The following is a 16228-nucleotide window of genomic DNA, read 5'->3' on the forward strand; positions in this document are numbered from 1 at the left end:
ATCAATGGGCAATAACCTCAACTTTTGAGGGTCGTCTGCTTTTAATCACTGCTCATAAATTACCTTTTCAATTAACTCAAATAAATGTGGGAATCATGTAGGGTATGTGACAGGCAGTGGATCCAGAATGCTGAGTTTACGTCTGATGGTGAAAGTTGAAATTTACTTAAAAGGTGAAGCCTAATGTGCTGCTCTCAAAATAAAACTATTTTTCAGAAATTCCATAAAAAGAGCTGAATGCCTTTTAGGGACATTGATAGATTAAGTGAGTGGGCAAAACTGTGGCAGATGGAGTTTATGTGGGGAAATGTAAGATCATCCACTTCGGACACAGTAAAGATAAATCAGTGTGTTTTCTCAATGGTAGTAAGCTAAGGACTGTTGAGGAGCAGAGGGATTTTGGGGTCCAAGTTCAAAATCAATAAAATCTAGTGGATAGGCATGAAATGCCTATAAAGGGGGGGAGGTGATGGCATAGTGGTATTGTCACTGGACTAGTAATCGAGAGACTCAGGGTAATGCTCTGGGGACCCAGGTTTGAATCCCACCATGGCTGATGGTGGAATTTGAATTCAACAAAAATCTGGGATTAAAAGTCTAATGACCATGAAAAATTTGTCGATTGTTGTAAAAAACCCAAATGGTTCACTTTAGGGGAGGAAATCTGCCATCCTCACCTGGTCTGGCCTACATGTGATTCCAGACCCACAGCAATGTGGTTGACTCTTAAATGCCCTCTGAACTAGGGCAACTAGGGATCAGTAATAAACACTGGCCTGGCCAGTGTTGCCCACATCCCTTGAACGAATAAACAAAAAATGAATTTAAATGTTAAATTGGATAGTCCCCCAAAACAGGCACAGGATTGCAATGAATGATTAACCTGAATGCAGGCTGGATGCTAACTTCATTCTGCATGCTCATTATAATGATTTCTAAGTGCAGCCATTTCTAACTGCACCATTTGACTGCTACTTAAAACTAACCTGCACCTCTTAAAGGGAAGGTGCATGAGGTGCTGAGACCATTGAGAATGGTGTGCTGTACAACAAACAACAATGGTTGACCATGAGAAAAAGTGAGGAGTAAGGTTTTCATATGCTGCACTTGAGGTCTTGGTGGATGAGGTGGAAGAAGGAGAGATGTTTAGCTGAGACGGGTGGAGGGAGAGGGGGTTGGCGGAGGCCCTCCAGACACAAGCTCGAAGCAGTGGTAAGAGCTGAGAGGGTCAATACCTGGAACTTCAGTATGGCTCCAGGAGAATGGATGCAGTGAGAAGTAAGTTTAATGAAACAAAAAAAAAATAGCTGGAATAACTCAGCAGGTCTGACAGCATCTGTGGAGAGAAATACAGTTAACATTTCTAGTCCATATGACTCTTCATCAGAACTGTTCATACAGACTCGAAACGTTAACTGTGTTCCTCTCCTCAGATGCTGTCAAACCTGCTGAATTTTTCCAGCTATTTTTGTTTTTGTTTCAGATTTCCAGCATCCGCAGTATTTTGCTTTTATTATAGTAAGTTTAATGATTTTACATGAGTGGACAAGGCCCATGAATGAATCTTCTAATGCCATATCATACCAATGGCACCATTAACCTAAGCTACTGCTCAATTCTCCATATCCCCATCACTCACCTACCAACGATCTCTCATTCAGGATACATACCTTTAATAAGCATATGCTTTACATCACCCTTACACACTTAGCACTGTTGCAAATCTCAAACCCACATCTCATTGTTTGCACAAACTGCCAACTGCCCAATCATAACAGCCACACCTCCACACAGATTGCACAACACTCACTGATATATTTCCCCCTCTCTTGCAGAAGCTAACCAGAAGCAGAAAAGCACACCTGCATTTCCTAACCCACATGTAGGAGACCATGCTGGCTATTATGGGATAGGCCATGTTGTCACCAGCAATGCTGAAGGCATTGAAAGTGAGGGCATCCACAGTCCCAATCCTCCCTCTCTCATTGCATTCTCCCTCATCCCACAATCTGCTCTCACATCTGCACTTCTTATTTTCCTCCTCTTCCCTCATCACAATCCTACCTTTGTCCCTTTTTCCTTTCACTTACCCAAGAACCGCAACCTAGCCAGAGTGTGGAGGAAGAACAAGAAGACAATGAAAATGAAGACACACCTTCATTCGATTTTGCTGTTGCAGCCACCAGCACAGTTACAAACACTGAATGTAATCTGAAGGATACATAGAGATACGAAACAGAAGCCAGACATTTCCCAGATAGAGGGAGCGTATTCTCAGGTCATTTGTTTATTCCGCCTCACAGATGGTTTTGAAGTGAGATTAAAAGAAAGCTGCACCTTATTCATTACTGTCTGAAGGACTCTTTATGGCGTGAAGAGATCAAGAAAGGGAAAGGGGAGTAGGGCACAAATATAGCATTATCATAGAATCCAGCTGAAGGGACGGCAGATCAATGGTCTCCGAGAGAGGGTCAAAGGATACCAAGGGTAGGTCACTGGATGATGGAAGGAGGCTCTAGGATAATAGCAGGAAGGCAGAGGATGAGGAGGGAGATGGGTGGAGAGTGAGAGATGGAAGGCTGAGGGTCACTGGCTCTGGGTCCAGGGTGATGGCTGGAGCTCCAGGATGATTGGGGAAAGGAGCAGGGTAATGAGAGAGTCAAGGGCAATGGGAGGAAGCTCAAGGGCAACAGAGAAAGTGTGGAGATGGATGAGCTGCAGTTGCAGGGTCACGTTGTGCATGTCATCGACATTGCTGCTAAGAAAGTTTGAGCTTGCAGGAGATCAGGTTGTTGTGGGAGGAAGTCACTGTGGGATGGGACGAGTTCTAGGTGTGGCCCATCGGTCAAGTACAGCTGCTCTATGAATAAAGGCCATGTAAGCAAGTGATATCATTGCCTGTTTTCTTCACACGGTTCATTTTGTGGATTTGCAATGGGTCTCATATACCCAATATTTTTGCAACCTTAGGCAGTGAGGGAGAGGATTCACCAGAGGAGGGCCATGGTTGCACAGCAACATAGGCTACAAGGCCATCAGCCACCACCAGCCAAAGGGAAAGGAGGTCATGAGGAAGGCAGCCAGGACTTTATTCATCAGCGAAGAGCATTGACACATCAATGCGTGTTCAGAACACGTATCAACCACCTCCAGATATCTGAGAGGCAATGCCAGAGACAGCTAAGGCTTTCCATGTTCATTGACCTGTGTGCACTCCTTCAATAAAACCTGCAGCCCCTCAGCTCTGGAAGGAACCCAATGCCATCATCTTTAACATGACCGTGGCTCTAAATTCCTACACTATCAGCTCAATTCCCACTCAGGAGAGAAGTTAGAAAATACTTCTTCACACTAAAGGTGGTAGAAATGTGAAACTGTCTCCCATGAAAAGCAGTAGATGCTGGAGAGGTCCATGGGGAACATATGGAACGCATAGATGCATAATGGAGGTGACCAAAGCCCTATTCAAAAGGGCCAACAAATTCATTTGATTTGCAACAGCTGCTGATAGCCAAGCCAGCTAGAACAGTTGGCTGAGAGGTCATCACACACTTCCCACAAGTACAGGCTGTAATTGAAGCACTTACACGGCCACTAGAGTTCGCTGGAAATAGCTGCATTTGTCAATCGGAAGGGGGTTTCACTCCCTTACTGTTCAATTAGCCTGTAACCACTGGAAAAGAACTATGCTGGTGTGTGCTCATTTCCCAGGGAGCTCTCATGACTTGTACATTTTACGGAACTCCCAGCTACCAAAGTTATTTGAGATCCCTGTGCAAGTTGGATCATAGGTGACAAGGGCTATTTCTTCAGGACATGGCTCATGATACCAGTGCACCATCCCCATGGTCCCATGGAGCAGCGTTACAATACAGCATAAGGGTCATAAAGCAGGCCAAAAGATTGCTGAAAATGTACTTCTGCCTTGACCAGTCCAGCGCAGAATTGCAATACATGCCACAGAAAGTATCCGGGATTTTCATACTCTGCTGTGCATTGCACAACACTACATTGCAAATTCGAGAGGAATTGCAGTGAAAGGACATGGAGGAGCTGCTAATTGCCCAAGATGATGATGATGGAGAGGAATATGAGGAAGAGGACAGAAATATTGTAGTACCTCTCTAAGATGCCAGGGGCATGGAGAGATGTGTCAGAGCTGCGAGAAACAACCTCATCTTCAATTGTTTTGCCCACCTACATGCCCATCTCTGCCAGCTTCTATCCAGACCTACCTCACTACCCACATCCTCTATCCTCTAGAAGGCCAAGGAGAGTAGACCTTTATCACACATGATAAAAATAGATTGCTGCCCCCAAGGATATTGGCTTCTCACTGGCACGTAAGTCACTTAAGCTATTGATGGAAGATGTTAAGAGGTATGGAGGCTGTAAGTTGCAAAACAATACCTAATGGCCCTGCAGGTGAATGATCTGTATTCAAACTCCTTGCCTGCTGAGACTGAATACTTGTGGAGGCAGGCCTTTTATAGGCCATCACAACCTGAATTGAATCGGTTGATGATGGGAGTGGACAATTCCTGCCCACCCTCATCGTGTAATTGCAGGTGGGGCATGTGCCACGTACACTTAAAATTTACATCATAATTGTGCGCATTGTGGCTCCCAAAACATGAACGGAAGTGGTGCCCACTTCCAGTCCTGCTGTCGGGAGCTGTGTTCTTCTGATTAAATTCTATCCTATGACTCTATTGGAACATTAAATATAAACGTAAGACAACAATGAAGATTCTGGGCCAGCTATTAGGTAGGTTTGGAATACATGAACAGTTTTGGAAAATTTTAATAGAAAACATACTGGAGCCATGGGAAAGATGCAATTCAGATACCATTGTCTGCATTGAATTTGGCTATTAAGCACTGTGTATTATGGACAGCCGATTAATATCTGAATAAGAAAAATCTGATCCCATCTGTTCTGTCACCTCCCAAGACAAACTTATATTTCAATGCATGAGAGTTATGATGAGAAACACAGGAACGAGGAAATGTATTCACTAAAGCATGGAAGTTGGGAACAAGACAATATTCTAATCTCATAAATTGTATCCTTCAAATTAAGACAATAAGACATAGGAGCAAAAGTAGGCCATGCGGCCCATCGAGTCTGCTCCACCATTCAATGAGGTCATGGCTGATCTGATAATCCTCAATTCCACTTTCCTGCCTTTTCCCCATAACTCTTTATTCCCTTACTGATTAAAAATCTGTCTGTCTATCTTAGCCTTGAAAAAACTTAACAACCCAACTTCTACAGCCCTCTGTGGTAAAAAAATTCCACAGATTAACTACCCTTTGAGAGAAGAAATTCCTCCTCATCTCTGCTTTAAGTGGGCACCCCCTTACTCTGAGATTATGCCCTCTGGTCCTGAACTCTCCCACAAGGAGAAACAAATTCTCAGCATCTACCCTGTCAAGCCCCGTAAGGATCTTATATGTTTCAATAAGGTCGCCTCTCACTCTTCTAAACTCGAATGGGTATAGGCCCAACCTACTCAACCTCTCCCTATAAGAAAATCCCTCCATCTCCAGGATCAACCTATTGAACCTTCTCTGGACGGCCTCCAATGCTAGTATATCTTTCCTTAGATAAGGGGACCACCAAAACTGTTCACAGTATTCTAGGATTGGTCTAACTAGTGCCTTGTACAGTTTTAGCATTTTCATATTCCATTCCCTTTGAAATAAAGGCCAACACTCCATTTGCCTTACTTATTACCTGCTGAACTTGTATGCTATCTTTTTGGGACTCATGCACGAGGACCCCAAATTATCCTTTCAGGCACAGAAAATAGTGTTAGGTATGTGACACATGCATATCAATTTTATTATAAGACCATGTTTATATCAAAAATAACTTTATTTATTTATTGGGCTGAAAACCACTGGTTGAGTTTTAAAAAGACTGAACAACAACTTTTTTAAACTAAGTGACTTAAGACAGCAGCTACTAAGATGGCTAAACATTTACTTCACTATACCTTACGAATTCCAAAGTCTTTAAAATGGAGTCAGCCTGTCTAGAACACCTCATCAGAGATAATCCCCTTGAAGGAGTATGAATGGACTATCTCCTGGCCCATTCATACAATATCCAGACAATCACCTGTGTGTTCAGTTGGATGGGGAACAAACATTAGATGTAATCACTTTGAACAATTGACTCTGGCTGAGAAATGAACTCATCCAACCATAATATAATCATGTCTAAACCATGGAACTGGAAGCAACTTACAATGACCATGTTTGGGTAACTGGTCAGTTGGTGAGAGGGGATCACATGATGACCCAACTAACCCTAATTTTTGTGTTTAAGAAACTGTTGTTCTTCAGGCCAAAGTATAGAAGAAGGAGAGATGTCAAAGAAGTGGGACCCCTGAATGGGTACACTCTTTCTCTCTCCAACAACCTTGCAAGGCCAAGCCCTGCCTGTTGTTTGACTATCCACTTGCCGGAGGCAGTGTTTTAAGGATCAACTCAGCAACTGGAGCTCCATGGGAATAGATAAATCATTATTAACATCTTTAAACTATCTCAACGTTGAATCCTAAGGGACCGTTGAGTCCTACCTGAAATCATCCAAGTCATCATACAAGATCTGTAAACCATTAACTTTTCTAGGAATTAAGAAAAACTGCTTAATCTATCCTTCCACTTTGGAACCTACTTATGTGTGTGAGCACATGGGTACCCCATTGTATGCATGTGTGTGTGAGGGTTGAAACATTTTCATTACTTTTTAGACTGGACATCAAGCATAATAAACATTATTTTCTTTTCCTTTTAAAAACTTGAAAGGAAACTTGTCTGTGTGTGTCTTTTACAGCCAAAACATGTAAATGGTTAAATGCTCCCTGAATTGGCAAGTGTATCCTTTTAAAAATCCCTGTTGTGGTCAAGTGAGGAGTGGGAAAAGTGGAGAGTCAGTCTATCCCTTTTGATTGTAACAATTTAAAAATGTTATTCATATAATATTCTATTAGCATATTTAAATCTGGGGCGTGACTTCACTGATGTACTGAGGTAATTGTATCCAAAGGATGCAAATTAAGGAGTTAGAATTTTATGTTATCTACTAACTTAATGATAGCAAAAAAAACAACAGGTGGGCATAGATCCAGTTGCCATCCGTGATCACGTCCACGCTGCCAATGAAGGCCCACCCAGCATATTTCATGACTCCCAAGGATAGCGGGAGTGGGCGGGCAGCAGCTGCTCACAATGTCTGGGAGAAAAGCACAGCAGAGGGGCTATGTGCATTACGCAAGTCCGGAGGGTAGGCCATCAGGGCAGGCCAGGCCAGAGGGTGGGCCAATGGGGAAGGCCAAGCTGGAGGGTAGGGCAGCGGAGCAGTGTGCCCCTCGTTTCACCGACGAGTGCCTAGCTGCCCTCCTGGAGGAGATGGCCGTGCGGCAGGGGATCCTGCTTCCAAGGGACGGGAGGCAGAGGCCTCATCACCTGACCAAGCGTGCGTGGGAGGAGGTGGCCGAGAGTGTGAGCTCCCATGATGTGGTGCGGCGAACATGGGTCCAGTGCCCCAAAAGATTCAACGGCATCCTGCACTTGGGAAGGGTGAGTACCATAGTGGCTCAGGTCACTTAATGCAGTCGTCTCCCTTTCCCTCCAGCCCCCACTACCTGCACCACCCCCCAGCCCCACCCCCTCACCGGCAACTCTTGAATCCCTCATGGCACATATCCCTCGTGAGGTGGGCCAGTAGATATTGTCCATGCCTAGTTCACCCTGAGAGGGTTGAGCTAGGATATGTTCTGCACCCTGAGCATGTGTGACACTGACACCCAGAGTATAGAATGAGGGTGAAAGTCAAGGATCTGCATCTAGGCAGAGTGCTGGAACTGGGAAGCATGTCAAAGTCAGGGTAATAATATGCTGGCAGGGGAGTTTCCAGGTGGCAGGGCACCAATCCATCTGCTGGTCTTTGCACTCCACATGCTTGTGCCTCCTTGCTTAGCAAAGTGACACCTTGTAGTTCCACATGTGAAGGAGGCAATGGGAGGGGTGCTCAGCCCTGGCTTCTTTGGGTGAGTGTGCGGCAGCTGTGAGGTAACAAAGAACTGGAGCCCAGCAATGTCCCACTCTGGCTGGGTTGGCAGGGAATCGATGGGAATTCAGGCGCAGGCTGGACTAATCAATGCTCATTTCTCCTTTTCAGGAGAAGACTGCACACCGAGCGGATGCGGACTGGCAGAGGCCAGGCCGAGTTGGCGATCCTGATACATTTTGAGCAGCAGGCCATGGATCTGGAGAGGTGCCATGCCCCCAGGTCCACCAGAGGCAGTGAGGCTGGGGTGCCACGGGGAGGTATGTTTGGCGAACACTCAGGTCACCGTGTGTCCCAAAAGCCATGGCACTGCTGAATGCTCAGTGATTGAAGTTAGCAACCTGGGTTGACCATTGATTATGGAAGGATGAGCGCATAATGATCCAGGGGCCAGGGATGTAAATTGACATTGTCTGCACTGTAACTAATCAAATGTCCTTGTTCTTCCTTTCAGCATCACCGGAGCTGGGCCAGGAGGAGGAGACAAGAGGGCCCATCTCTCACCCCTGAGGGCCCACAGGAAATCCACTCACCAGCGTCACACCATCTCTGCCAGGCAAGCATCAGCGCAGATACCAGCACCTCAGTGGGAATTAAATGTTTGGCTAGCGTCCTAGGGCACAGCAGTGAGGGAACTTCACACTCGCTTGAGGGCAGAGACAGAAAGTGCCCAGGACACCGGTGGTTGGAGGACTGCTGGGGACCAGGTATATGCTCGGTCGGTGGCTGATGATGTGCCTCTGGAGTGGTTCGTGAGGCAGCAAACGCTGGAAATGCAGCAGGGTATGTGGGACGATCCGGCGGATGCTATGCGTGACATGATGCCCATGCTTGAGGAGACCACGCGGAGCATCACCGATGCAATGAGCTTCATAGCCGAGCGCCATGCTTCCTCCAGATGAGGCCAACAGCTCCTCCGCCCCTCTACCAGTGACGGTGGCATCTGATGAGGCTGCGGCGACTGGGGAGATTCCAGGTTGTCTCAGATGTCAGTGCCAGCGAGGGGTCAGCACCTAGACATAGCACCTGTAAGCATAAAGTTAAGGCACCTTAGGCACACCACTGGTTTCTCACTGGTGCTTTTTTGTTGGCCCATAGTAGTTTATTAAAGACTTAGTGTGATGTCCAACACCTTTTCTTTTGGTTTTTGAAGTTACATTTGTTCTCTCAATAAATTTTGATGTGTTGGTATGCCTCAGGGTGATTCCTTACTTCTACAAGTGGATGGGAACCCATGATGTTATGAACGAGTTGTTTGACGTTGAGCTTTATTGACAAGGGCATGAGTTAATGTTAGTATCCAGGCTGATTTAGGACTCAGGTATCGAGTATGGAGCCTGCAGCCCTGGTGTGTGTTGGAGGTCCATCTGTGATGGGCTAGCTGAAGGTTCTTTGGATTAAAGCCTCCCGGGTGTCCCTGTCTCCCTGGAGTATGCCCGGGTCAGCGTCTACCCCCTCAGCATTCTCCTGTGGGTGCTCATCCTCGGATTCACTGCTGGACTCATCGTGTGTATCTGGAGCAACTGCGTTTACGTCGTCCTCATCCACAGCATTCCCCATTTCCAGCACCAGATTGTGCAGAGCCCAGCATACACCCATTACCAGCGCCACACAATTTGGGAGGTACTGGAGCGTGCCCCCTGAGTGGTCCAGGCATTGGAAGTACATCTTGAGAAGATTGATGGTTCACTCCACCACAGCCCTTGTGGAGGTGTGGCTCCTATTGTACCGCTGCTCAGCTTCTGATCTTGGATGGCGGAGAGTCGTCATGAGCCACCCTCTGAGGGGATAGCCCTTGTCACCCAGCAGCCATCCATCCAGCCGGGCTGGAGCACTGAAGATCCTCGGCACCTGGGAGTGTCTGAGGATGTAGGCGTCATGGGAGTTGCCTGGGTACCTTACACAGACTTGTAGAATCAGCATCCTGTGATCACACACTATCTGCACAGTCATGGAGTGGAAGCCCTTCCTGTTGACAAAGGCACCGGGCTCACCTGCTGGTACCTTGATGGCCACATGTGTACAGTCTATAGCACCCTGGACACAGGGGAAGTCAGCAATGGCCGCGAAGCCTCTGGCTCGCTGTGGCTGGCTTGCCTGGTCCCAGCAGTGGTGGATGAAAGTCAATGCATGCCTGAACAGAGCGTCTGTAACCTGCTTGACACCAGTGTAGACAGCTGATTGGGAGATTCCACAGAGATTACCCACCGACCCCTGGAAGGAGCTAGAGGCATAGAAGTTGAGGGCAGCTGTGATTTTTAGAGCCACTGGCATGGGGTGTTCACCCACATAGTTTGCAGAGATATCAAAGCCTAACATCTGACAAATGTCTCCCTTGACAGACGGAGCCTCCTTTGGCACTACACCTCAGACATATTGAGGTAGCTGCTTTGCCGCCTGCATACCCTGGCAGCAGGATAGTGGTGTCTTCTGCGGTCCCTTCCACTTTGGACTTCCTGTTGGCCCTACACCCATTGTACCCGTGCCTGTACTCCCAAAGGTGGCTCTCATGGAGGCTGAATATGGACTCCTGTCTTCCTCCCCCTTCTGGCCCTTCCTTCCTCCTCAGAAGAGGTGCCTCCAGTGGAGAGCACAATTCCCATTCCCAGGCTAAGGGAAGGCTTCCTGAAAGCTGCAGGCCCCAAAAATTATCTTTACTGTAAAGTCCTGACCTGAAGGCCTTTACACCTGTCCAAGCAGTTGGCATGCGTTTTGAAGTATTCCTGCTCACACAGGCAAATATCAGTAACTTTCACACTTAAGTACCTGAAAGATCACATTCGCGACCCCACTCACCCCTCTTATCCCACCCATGGATGAGACTTATACAAATGTCTCCTACCAGCCTGCCCGTTATGCCCGTGTGATGTAATGAAGGTCACACGGGCCCTGAAAAGTTGCAATTGCTGCTTCAAGGGCCTTAACTGCATTATTAATTAATGGCGGGCACACATCAGAGAACGTTGTGCGTCCGCCCACCTAAATTTTACGGTGACGTTTGCCCGATGTCACTGTGCGTCATTTTTCCCATCAGCGGCCCACTCCCACACACCAACGGGAGAATTCTGGCCCGGGTATACCAACATTGCTTAAAATACTGCACAAAGTTCTTCACCAAGCAAGTTTCTCAATGGAATTATAAAACTGGAAACTTAATCTGAACTGTTAGGTAATGAAGTTTAGGGAGTATGGTAACATAAGTTAATTTTCAAAATTCCAGGATATATAAATAAAGGACCTATTGACTTTCATGATATCTGTCTGTGTCCTTCTATCCATTGCTGTTTTATTCTGGTATGCAATAAATAACCATGAGCAGAATATTCTCATGTGCCTGATGATGGGAACTATAATGCAACACACTGATGTTGCTTCACTGCCAATCTCTCTCTGTTCTACATTTGTGATAGTTTGAAAGGTAGAAGAAATTTGATGTATTCTGTTTAAAAAAATCATTGCCACACGCTATTTTACTGCAAGGTCTTACATAATTGTTTTGCCTTTCCACAGTTACATATCCCATAAGTGGGTCTTGTTTCTACTGACCTAGAAACTGTCCTTTTTCTATTTTCTGCCTTGGAAGAATGCAATGACCTGAGGGTTAACATCCACCTTATCTGGGGTAGAGAGGAGGTCTTGCGGTACAATGGGTAGCATCCCTATCTCTGAGCCAAAGCTCTGGGCTCATGTCCTACTCCAGGACTTGATGGCCATAGAAGGTGTGTTCATCACATGGCCAAACAGGTTAAGTATCAACCTGTAAATCCTTCCAACATATGCCAATGGCAGATGATGAGAGCGGGAGAGACTTCTGATCATCCATGCTTGTTGCAGAATGGCACCCCTCAAGCTATAGCCTATGACTTCAGGCTAGCAACCTGTTCCAGGACAAAATAGGAAAACAGACGTGAGCATGTGCTTCATCTATCTCTAGATGCAGGAAGTCTTCTAAATTATTTGGGGTAATCTGCTGGTTGGATTTAACACAAAATCAGATTATATTCCCACATTCGCTTGGATTGGCTGACATCTAACAAAGATCAGAGGATTTGATTTCACCACCACTCTAGTACATACCTGTAAATGAAGAGCAATATCGGCAAATATGAGGTAACTTACTAAAATTATAATACAAACCATACATACAATGGGAGTCAGTTAGCTCACTTGGCTGGATGGCTAGAGTCTGATACAGAATGATGCCAAAGATATGGGTTCAATCCCTTACTGGCTGTTCATGGAGACCTGCCTCCTTACCTTGCAGAGTGATGTCCCTCAAGCTTTGTATAAATTGTGGTCTCTCTCAAATGGAGAGAGATGACTATGGCCAATTATCTTACTTTATATATATGCAAAATATCATTGAGGATGAATTACTGTTCACAACAATCTCTTCAGATATACTGTATAAAAAAAAGTTTCTGCTGAAGTTGTGTCTTATATTCACATTGGTATAAAGCGTAGCATTCCACCTCTTATATCACCAGAAGTTGCAAGAATTGCTTAACTGAAACAAACTCTCTTTACAACATATGATCTATTTCTGAAGCTGGTTTTTGGACATACTTAGCAACAGTACATTGAAATATTACAACAGTTCAGTTAACCTACAAGACATGAATCAGAATATATTATGCAAGTGTAGAGCTCAATGGAAATTTTCCTAGCTCAATCAACAAGGGACTCATTTTTGTATATTAAGATGTTAGTCATTAAGAAGTTTCCAGTTAAACAAGTCTGCCAATTAAGAGACTGATAATCAATGTACAATTATTTCATTCAGATAACAAAAACACCTGATAAAATAATTATTTGTGAATTAGTGAAATCATTTTATCTAGGTTCAAAAGACAAGACAAAATTTCAGATATATGATACATGTTACACCTTTATACTATGGTAGTTATATTGTACATAATACAACATCATGAGAAAAGACATCTACAACAATGGATCAGGTCAAAGCTTTGCAGTTCTGTCACATTAAGCAGTGAATGGTGGTGGACAATTAAACTACTAAGTTCAATGATGGGGAAGCCCAGCACATCATTGCAAAAGGCAAGGGAGACATATATGCAAACATCGAGTGGATGATCCACCTTGGTCTCCTCCTGAAGTCTCCACCATGAGAGATGCCAGGCTTCAGTCAGTTTGATTCACTCCATGCGTTATCAAGAATGTCTGAGTGCACTGGTTACAGCAAAGATTATGGCCCTGACAAAAACCCAGCTACAATGCTGAAGACTTGTGCTCCAGAGCAAGCCATGCCCCTAGTCAAGCTATTGAAGATAACACTGACATTTAGCTAACAATGCCTAACTATGTCCTGTCTGTAAAAAGCAGGACAAATTCAATCTGGTCAATTACTGTCCCATCAGTCTACTCTGAATCACCAGCAAAGCGATGGAATGAGTTGTTGACAGTGCTATCAAGTGGCAATTACTTACTGATAATCAATGCAACTGTGCTCAATTTTTGGCTTTTGCCAATGAGTTGGCTCCAGACGTCATTAAAGCCTTGGTCCAACCATGGAGAAGAGAGCTGAATTCCAGAAGTGAGGTGAGTGTTACTAGTCTTGACATCAAGGCAGGATTTGATCTAAAACTGATGGACATTGGGTGGGGTTGGGGGTGGGGGTGGGGATGGTGGTGGGGATGGTGGTGGGGGTGGGGGGTGCGGGGTGGTGTGGAATCTCTCCACTGGCCACCACACACAAAGGATGATGGTTGTGGTGTTGGAGGCCAATATTCTTCACTTAGATAAATGTGGATTAATTAAGGAAAGCAGCGTGGAATTGTTAAAGGCAAATTGTGTTTAACTAATTTGATCGTATTTGCATTTAACTAAATTGATTGAGTTTTTTGATGAGGTAACAGAAAGAGTTGATAAGGGCATTGCAGTTGATGTGGTGTATATGGACTTCCAAATGACGTTTCATAAAGTGCATTACAATAGGCTTGCCAGCAAAGCTGAAGCCCAATGAATAAAAGGGACAGTGGCAGCATAGGTACAAAGTTGGCTGAGTGACAGTAAACAGAGTATTGTTGAACTATTGCCTTTAGGACTGTAGAAAGGCATATAATGGAGGTCTTCAAGGGTTGGTATTCGGACGATTGCTTTTCATGATCTATATTAATAGCCTAGGCTTGGGTGTACAGGGCATAATTTCAAAATCTGTGGATGACTTGGGAACTGTGAGGTGGTAAGCAATAAATTCAAGAGGAAATAGACAGACTGGCGAAATGGGCAGATGAAACTTAATGCAGGGAAGTGTGAAGTGACACATTTTGGTAGGAAGAATGTGGAGAGGCAAATTGAATTAATGTAAAGTTGTAAAGAATGTGTAGGAATGGAGAGACCTGAGGGTATATGTATATAAATTGTTGAAGGTGGCAGGGCAGGTGGAGAAAGTGATCCAAAAAGGCATATGGGATCCTGGCATTATAGTTAGTGGCACTGAGTACCAAAGCGAAGGGCACTGCTTATCAGAAAGGATGTGAAGGCTTTATAGAGGGTGAAGAAAAGTTTACATGAATAGTTCCAGACTTGAGGGACGTCAGTTATGTGGATAGATTCGAGAAGCTGGGGTTGTTCTCCTTAGAGGAGAGAAGGTTGGGAGGAGATTTGATAAAACTACTACAGGTTTTACAGGCCAAATGGCCTCATTCTGTGCTGTGACCATTCTATTTTCTATCTTGTCACCAGGGTATTGTTGCAGGAGTTCCTCAGGGCAGTTTCTTAGGCCCAACCATCTTTAGTTCAAAATCATGAGTGGCATCTGCAGATTAGGTAGACAAACTGTTTTCATTCGCAAAAAGGTCAAGACCCAGAGGACACAAGTTTAATATAATTGGCAAAGGAATCAAAGGGAACATGAAGAAAAATGGCTTGATGCAACAAGTGGTTAGGAACTGGAATGCACTGCCAGAAAGGGATTCAATTGTGCCTTTCATAAGGGAATTTGATAAGCCTTTGAAGGGAAAAATTTAAAGGGCTGCAGAGTAAGGACAGGGGATGGCTGTAGCAAAATTATTCTTGCAGAGAACGAGCACAGGTTTGACAGGTCAAATGGCCCCATTCTGTGCTGTGACCATTCTATCCTCTATCTTGTCACCAGGAGTTATAAGAGTTCCTCAGGGTAGTGTCCTAGACCCAACCATCTACAGTTGCTTCATCAACGTCCTTCCCTACATCATTAGGTCAGAAGCAGGGATGTTTGCCTATGATTGCACAATGTTCAGTTCTGTTTGCAATTCCTCAGGTAATGAAACAATCCATGCCCACATTAGCAAGACCTGGGAAACATCCAGGCTTGGGCTGATAAGTGGTAAGTAATATTTGCACCACGTAAATGCCAGCAAAGACCATCTCTGACAAGAGAAAACCTAACCACATCTCCTTGACATTCAATGGCATTACTATAATCAAAACCAACATCGTGGGGGTCACCACTTATCAGAAACATAACTGGACCAGCCACATAAAAACTGTGGTTACAAGAGCAGGCCTGGGTATTCCATGATGAGTAACTCACATCCTAACTCTCCAAAGCTTGTCTACCACCTCCAAGGCACAAGTCAGGAGAGTGGTGGTATATGCTCCATTTGACTGAATGAGTTTAGCTTCAACAACACTCAAGAAGCTTGACATCCAGGACAAAGCAGCTTGCTTGATTGGCATCCTGTCCACCGCCTTAAATATTCACTTTCTTTGCCACTGCCAAACAGTGGCAGCAGTGTGTACTATCTACATGATGCACTGCAGCAACTTGCAAGGTTCCTTCGACAGCACAATCCAAACCCGCTACCTCTACCACCTAGAAGGACAAAGGCAGTAAAGGGAATGAGAACATCACCGCCCAAGTTCCCCTCCAAGCCACACACCATCCAGACTTGGAAACATATTGCCATTCCATCATTGCGACTGAGTTGAAATCCTGGAACTCCCTCCTTGACAGGACTGTGGGTGTACCTACACCATATAGATTTCAACTGTTAATGAAAACAGTTCACCACCACATTCTGAGGGCAATTAAGGATGGGCAACAAATGCCAGTCTTGCCAGCGATGCCTGCATCCCGTGAATGAATAAATAAAGTAAATGATAGTATTATCAGTGATTAGATATATATTTTGTTATTTTCAT

The sequence above is a fragment of the Carcharodon carcharias genome, chromosome 1 (assembly GCF_017639515.1).
Source record: "Carcharodon carcharias isolate sCarCar2 chromosome 1, sCarCar2.pri, whole genome shotgun sequence".
Lineage (NCBI taxonomy): Eukaryota > Metazoa > Chordata > Chondrichthyes > Lamniformes > Lamnidae > Carcharodon > Carcharodon carcharias.